Raw genomic sequence first — 7,996 nt, forward strand, 5'->3', positions numbered from 1 at the left:
TGTGCTCACTTTTGTGTTTGAGATGACTACGAGGTTCTTCGATTTTGGCTATATACTTGAAGAACTAAACTAAAGGAATTAGTATAGATATGTATCTATAGATGCTATAGCCTTGTAGCATTTGAAAATCTAGTCTTTCTTATCGTATGTTAGTTGGATAATGAAGAAAAAATTATGAATACAACTTCCAATGCTGTGCACAAAGATATATTTTTTCAAACTTGTAAATTGTAATTGCATATCTTTGTACACGTATAGATAAAAGAGATGTGCTTATTGCTTTAATTACTTGTAATTTTATCACTTTTAAGTCCATTTGTAATTAATAACACTAAACCTCTAGTCACATTATTCCAGAGCTCTGGTTTCACTTTTAAGTCAACTTGTTCAAAATCATCTGTTTGCATACATGGTACTCAATTTAACACATTAATTGACATCAAGACACTTGAATAAATAATAACTAGCTCATTGCAAAAGAACCAATATTCAAAATCAATTCCCTTTCTGGTAAGTAATATAGCAACTCTACATTCGTGTCCGTTTCCATTTTAGACTGCAAAAACAGAAACATTAATAACACTAGACCTCTCTAGTCACATTATTCCAGAGCCCTGGCTTCAACCTCGCTCGACGTGCAAGCATCATTTCTGAGCAGTGGTGGTTTCAACTGGCTCGACCACCTCTGCTTCAAGGGTTGGTTGTGGTTCAGTCACAATCTCTGCCTCTTGTGCCTGTGAGCTGTGCATGTTGAAAGCTGGCTGTCCAGTCGACCATTTGTTTGACAAAGCCATGTTCATCATTTCATAAATCTTCCCACCAAGCTGCGACGGACTCTCAGGCTGCAACAAATTAAAACACCATAAATTTTGATTAAAGGATAATGCCAGGTGTCATGAAGTATAGGCATGAAGAATAAATAGATTACTCACAGTGAAACCACTCGAAATCAATGCAGTATCATACAGCAGATCAATAGCTCTAAGAGCTTCTTCATCGTCACCATTGCTCTTGCAAGCAGCCTGCATCATGCATGCACGGGGTAAATAATTTTAATGAAAAATAATGTCAAAATTGTGGTTTCAGAAAAAGGACATACACTTAATGTCTGAATAATAGGATGTTCAGGATTGATCTCAAACACTCTCCTGCTTCTCATGAAGTCCAGACTAGATGTGTCACCAACTGTTTGCGACTTCATCAATCTAAAAAGTTACAAATAAAAACACATTAAGAAAACCGTGATTTGTTAAAACTTGAACACGAAGAAAACTCACCTCTCCATGTTTGCAGACCAACCAAACTTTCCATAAACAAGAACACAAGGCGATGTTTTAAGGCGATTTGAAATTTGGACACTTGCAACTTTATCACCCAATCGTTTCTTCATCCAATCACAAATATGTCCAAATTCTTGCTTCATCTCTTTTTCCTTCTCCTCATTCTTGTCACCTAGTAATTTAACATAAAGAAAAACATCAGCTGAGGTTGGGCCTGTAAACCAACTGAATAAACAAACGAACAAGAACTAAACTTTTGGTTTATTTAGTTAAGCAAACCAACATGACCACATGTCTCGTTGGTTCATTTATGTTTGTGAACATTCGTTTACACTCGTTAGTTTAAGTTGTTTATGTTTTCGTTTAAATTGTTAAGCACATAACAATTTAATCTAGTTTTATAAAATTAAAATATCACCCCCTACAATTTAGACTAGTTTTATTAATTTTTTAGGCCCAACAGATTAAAATTCATAATTGATGTTTGCTCAGTTTTGTCTGTTTTGTATTCATTCATCTATGTTCAGTTATATTCATTCGTTTATGCACGTAACCGTTCTATTTTCTTAATGAACAAACACAAACAAGAAAATCACGTTCGTGTCCTATCGTTTGTTCAGTTAAAGTTGCACGAACATGACATGTTCATGTTCTTTTGGACAATTACAGGCCTAGTTAGTGGTTCCAAATAAAAAAAATTATCAATGCTCAATTGATTAGCTCAGGTGTGTAGATGTTTTGCTTTTCAAAAAAATGCGTAGGCTTTCTGTTAACCTTATGAGAAATGGAAAATACAAATATTAAAAGACTAACCAATGTCCAAATCTTCCTTGCTGATGTCAACAAAGTTCTTTTCTTTATATGATTTGAGATTTGTGACAGCAACTTCATCAATAGGATCAACAAGGAACAGCACCTGTAACAAATCCCATAAATATTTAGTGGCAGTCTTCACTAAACAGCATAAATAACAAAATAAAAATAAACAAATAAAAGGAAAAAAATTGTACCTCGAGATCCTCCTCGTATAATCTCTCCAAAAATGGTGTATTTTTTGCACTTGTGACACTGTCAGCAGCGATATAATAGATATATTTTTGGTCAGGTTTCACGTTCTCAACATATTCATCCAAACTGATCATTTCTTCTTCACTCTGTGAAGAAAAGAATCGAAGCAATGGACCTAGACGCTTGTGATTTTCACGGTCTTCAATGCATCCCAGCTTCAAATGCTTCCCAAAATTCTCCCAGAATTTCTCATAGTCCTAAAAAAAGCATAAAAATTAAGAAATCTATATAATATACGTGATGAAAAAAAAGATAATTTACCTCTCGGTTCTCACTCATGGATATGCCAAGAATCATATCAAACGCCTTCCGAACCAGTCGTTTCCTCATTATCCGCACCTTTTAAATAGAAATATTATAATCAATATTCACTTTATAAACAATAAGGGGGGAAAAAGAATGCCAGGTGTACTTACGATGCGGCTTTCTTGAAGAATTTCACGTGACACGTTCAAAGGAAGGTCATTAGAGTCAACAACACCTTTGATAAAGCTTAAATATCGTGGAAACTACTCCAAAATTTAATAGAAGTCAATAAACAATAAAAAGTGGTTAAAAAAAAAACTCAAAACTAGAAAGGCTTTCTTCAATAAAATACATACCAATTCTCCATCAAAGTCGTCTGAAATGAAAACACGTTTGACATAAAGTCTTATATTCTTGGTTTTTGGACTCACAATGTCTCCCTTATCCATTGGAGTGATAGCGGGCACATATAGAATTGATCTGAACTCAACCTCACCCTGCAAGTTGATATAAATGTCAAAATGTTATCTCACTCACAGAGTCGTAGTTAAAATAAAAGGACAAAAAAAGATCAAAGTGCTGTATTTCACCTCTGTTGTAAAGTGTGAAGATGCTAAAGGTTCTAAGTACTCATTGAATGTCTTCTTGTAGAATTCATTATATTCTACTGTTGTAACTTCCTTAGGGTTCCGAAGCTGCGAAATAAGACCTTGAGATACACATCTTTACAAACAAGTGTATGCTTGTTATAAAACATGTAAACATCACATAAAAAAACTCACCCATATAGGCTGTGTCTCGTTAGTGAGATCCCAATCCCAGTATTTCTCAACAACCTTTTTAGTTTTCTTCTTTTTCTGTTTCAACAAAAAAAAACATATTATGGTAGTTAAGCTAAATCTACCTTGAGCAACAAGAATTCAAAACTAAAAGATTCATTGCTCACCTCAACACCGTCATCAGTCCCGTCCTTCTTGGCCTCGGCTGGATCCTCATCAACCTCAACCTCTTTTGTGTAGCCCTTTTCTTGCCACATGTAAATCGGGAACGACACAAACTGAGAATAATTCTTTACGAGTCTCTCAATTCTCTCGGGATGAGCAAAATGTTTTTCATCACGCTGAGTACAAATAAATTATAAACTGATATTAGTACTAGCACTGATAATAAAAAAAACAAACAAAAGATTATATAAAAATGGATGTTTCTATATTTGACCTTGAGATGCAATTGGATAGAAGTTCCTCTAGGTATAAGTTTCTCAGTATCGGTTTCTTCTCGGACAATATAAGAGCTTGAATTGGCCTCTCCTTCCAAACATATTGCTTATCAGATTTGGGACTCTTTGTTGAGACCACCACCTGTTAACAGCATAAACAATGAGACGCTTGAAGAAAATAAATAGTTTAAAATAAACATCATACCTTATCAGCAACCAAAAAAGCTGAATAAAATCCCACACCAAACTGACCAATCAAATTGCTGTCGGTACCAGCATCTTTGCTATCCTGCCATATTTAATAGTTTGTATAAGAATCAGATGCTTTTTTAGTAAAGATGTAAAGTAGAATATTTATTCATGTTAACCAAAGTATTCACCTTCAAAGCTTTAAGAAACTTTGCAGTTCCACTATGGGCGATTGTTCCTAGAGAATCAACAAGCTCTTGATGCGTCATACCAATACCTGAGTCCCTGTATATAGCATCCACATTAAAAAAGTACTCATGTAATAATTCAACTAATGTTCTTAGAAGCTGCGAGTCTTACGTGAGAGTGATTATTCCATTTTCTTGATCGGTTTGAATGCGTATGTCAAGTTCAGGAGCACCCTCCAAAAGCTGTGGGTCAGTAACACTTAGGAAACGCAGCTTGTCCAACGCGTCACTTGCATTGCTGAAACATATTCGTGTGCACATTGTTAGACTATATGGAAATTGGATAAACAGAAGCGCGCACACACACACTGCATTACAAACTTGTTGATAGATTTAGAAACTTGCCTGATGAGTTCACGGAGGAACACCTCTTTGTTGCTATATAGACTGTTAACAATAAGATCCATAAGCCGACTTACCTGCAGCAGAGCATATCATCAAGATAACAAATAACTATGAATAACAAACTAATTCAAATTTATATTAAAAAAAGGAGTAAACTTTAGTGACTAATCACACACCTCTGCTTGATACTCATACTTCTCCACAGGTGCATCAGGTCTCTGAAAGTCGGAAGCAGTCGACTCAAGCCGCCTACCAGACGGAATCATGTTAACCGATTTCAAAGGCTTAGCAGAAGCAGGCCCACTGTACGATGCAGGAGCTAAAACCGAATACCATCTCCCACTAGCATCCCTCTTAACATCCTGTTAATGTCAAGTACATCAATAAAACAATTTGACAAATACTCTGACCTAACGGATGACAAAAACTAAAAGTGAGCAATAACCAAACCAACAAACCCGAACCGAAATGAACCAAAAATCGATTATTATTTTTTTACCTTGGGTTAACAAAATTAACCGAACCAAACCATTCATATTTTCATATATATTTTTAGCCTTTATAAAACAATTTCACGTATATCATGATTTATATCTCCATTTTATTTATTTATAAAATAATTTTTAGGCCAAGTTTGGTTTTGGTCATTTATCATACTGAACCAAATAAACCGAAAACTGATTGGTTAATAAACCAATGACTTGGATTTTGGTTTAAAGTACTAACCAAATCAATCTAATAAAAAAAGCAGATTAAACATGAATCGAATTCATTTCTGAAACAGTGGAATGGCGACTAGCAATACATAAATATAGAAAGATGTTGCTGGTAGTAATGTAAAATGGAATGAGAAGAATCATACCGAATCGTTGAAATTGGGGGAAGCCGCGGCGGCTGCTACGGCGTCACGGCGGCGATGGGCGCCGTAGCGGAGGAGAGAGTTGACGGAACGCCTTGATAGCCGGTGCATATTTGTAACAGAGACGAAGGAGAGTGAGCGGTGGCTGAATTGAATTGAATTGAATGGGTTTTGGTAGGGTTTGAAGATATATATCATCGTGCTCAGTATATTCCACGAATAGCAATGCTATGGTAGGGTCTGTGAAGACAGCCTTACCTCGAGGCTGCTTCCGGTGAGACCCCCGGCTCGATAGTAGTTTTGCATCAAGCCTTGGACATAAGGCACATAGCACTCAATCATCAGGGACACCGGCTGATTGGTGCATGTGCCCTTGTCTTTCGGCTATCAACGCCACCACATGATGCCTGATTAACCTTCCGCCACTTTTAACGTTATTTTCACGAGATTAGTAAAATAACGTCAAAATTAGTGCACTTTTACTTTTGCTCACCCGAGAGTTCATACATATATACATTATATGCGCGCACCGCAAGCAGGGCATCGGTTTGAAGATATATATAATAATACTAATATTATTGTTATAGGGGTTTAGAGAAGCTTCTGGAGATAGATTGATTATCATTCATCTAACGAAGATCAATATATTACCCTATGGCTATGGTGTAAGTAAGTGTGTAGCCAAAGGTAGGGTGGTAAAAAAAACCAAAAACCAAAAACTGAATCGTATTCGTAATTTAAAAATCCTAATTCAAAGTTCGATTTTCAGTTCAATTTGTGGATCCCGTTTTTTAATGCAACTTTATTCAGTTTAAACCGAAGTAATTCTATAAAATATGGACCTATATTAATTAATTTATATAGTAGACATTTAGTCCGATCTTTTTCAAAGCCCATGTTTAGTCCATATTTCATAATCCATATTCAAAATCCTCTTTTCATTGTCGATCACCGTCGTGTTTCTCTTAATCACTCGCGGCTCATCATGTATGAAAAATGATTTTATACCAAAGCCCTTACTAGGTTAGGGTTGTAGAAATGTCCTAAACCCAAAACCAAATTAAAAAGCGACTAGTCATATCAATATTTTAGGTAATCTAATTGATATTTTCTAAAACTCTGACCAAAATAAAATAATATTTTATTATTATTTACCATTACATGAGACATTCCTTTTATTATTTCATTGTTTCGGTTCAAGTATATGTTTTGGATATGTTATATTTAATAAGTCAAAAATTTATTTTTTCAAGAACATAGACATAAATAACATTTGTCATAAAAAGTTATATGTCACATGGTTGGTTACATAGTCCTTGGCCACCTAAATTCTTGGTTGTTAAAGGGTTAGTGATAGATAGACATAATAGAGATCGTTGGTGTGTGCGACTCTTGTACAATTTAAAAAATTGTTGCCTTTACTTTTAATAAAGAAATTTGTGAATTATAAGCTGTATCGAAATGGCAAAAACTGAAAACCACAAAGTATCTCAAAAAGAAAAAAAAGTGATGAAAGTGTCGTTTCTCGCAAAACCACGTAGATGAAACCGTAATTTACTCTAATAATAATATTAAACGAAGTAACCACAATATCTTCCTCTTCCAACACCACACACCTCATTTCAAATCTCTCTCGTCAAGTCATCAAAGAAACGTGTCTTCAGAGTTAAATCAATTATAAATCATTTATTACTGTTATCACACAAAACAATCGGTTGTTCTCATGGGCCTCATCGAAGGAACAATGGGTCTTTTGACCCATTTAGATTGACTAAAGACCCATATGCATCTGTGAGTTGAAAGTTAAGGAACCTAAGTACGGTCGGTTGGCAATGTTTTCCATGTTTGGGTTCTAGCTTTGTTCAAGCGATATATAGTAACAGGAAAGGGTCCTGAAGAAACACAAATCCACCCCTCAAGGTCTAACACGTTAGTCCGAGGGTTATGGTTAAGTATTCCCCACGACGAATTATAAAACCTTCTTGGCGCATACGAGTGTATCCTGCAAAACAGAACACCGTGAGCTCGTTACGAGGAATGAGGGGGGGGGGGGATTCTCTCGTAACCACCCTCCGGCGTGAGAATCAATACTTGATAGTACGGAATATGATATATTGATAGTGATGGTATGAGAATGTATATATTTTACCATTTGGAGGTCCACTGGTATTTATAGCCGGAGGAGAGAGGGTGTAGTCAATTACCTTGTCAGATTTTCCACCAATAATATTCTCCACCCGTGCGGTCGTGGAGGTTGGTGGAAGTAGGTGGGCATCATGGCCTTTTGACAAGGACGTGCTTGTACTATTTTGTACCGTCCTTTGTGTGTTTTTCAATCCCCATTGGTTGGGTGTTTATCCCCATATAGGTTGTATCTTTTTATCCCATGCTGATGGGACCTTTGCGCTACTATTCCCTATGTGTCCGGAATGTTTATTATATTGGGCTATACTCTTGGCGCCATGCACTACGCCTGGCGTAAGATACATCTGGGCGCCCAGTGTTCCGCCCGGCGCATATGTTATGTTTAATTTGGGTGTTA

At 36.1% G+C, this 7,996-nt stretch overlaps 1 pseudogene across 1 annotated transcript; it reads right to left on the reverse strand.

Moving 5' to 3' along the window:
• Positions 1–453: 453 nt before the first annotated feature.
• Positions 454–5,602, reverse strand: LOC143546779 (heat shock protein 90-6, mitochondrial-like; annotated as a pseudogene). The gene is made up of 19 exons (XR_013137649.1): positions 5,458–5,602; positions 4,772–4,957; positions 4,596–4,669; positions 4,363–4,488; positions 4,194–4,287; positions 4,019–4,102; positions 3,813–3,955; positions 3,541–3,714; positions 3,377–3,451; positions 3,185–3,289; positions 2,951–3,091; positions 2,765–2,857; positions 2,610–2,687; positions 2,291–2,545; positions 2,094–2,196; positions 1,278–1,452; positions 1,100–1,205; positions 933–1,022; positions 454–842 (listed from the first exon to the last, which is right to left on the reverse strand). The product of XR_013137649.1 is annotated as a heat shock protein 90-6, mitochondrial-like (transcript).
• Between the last annotated feature and the right edge of the window lie 2,394 nt (positions 5,603–7,996).

This window comes from Bidens hawaiensis, unplaced genomic scaffold (genome assembly GCF_021521415.1).
Source record: "Bidens hawaiensis isolate Kalapana, Puna unplaced genomic scaffold, B.hawaiensis_p1.1 tig00014463_1, whole genome shotgun sequence".
NCBI lineage: Eukaryota > Viridiplantae > Streptophyta > Magnoliopsida > Asterales > Asteraceae > Bidens > Bidens hawaiensis.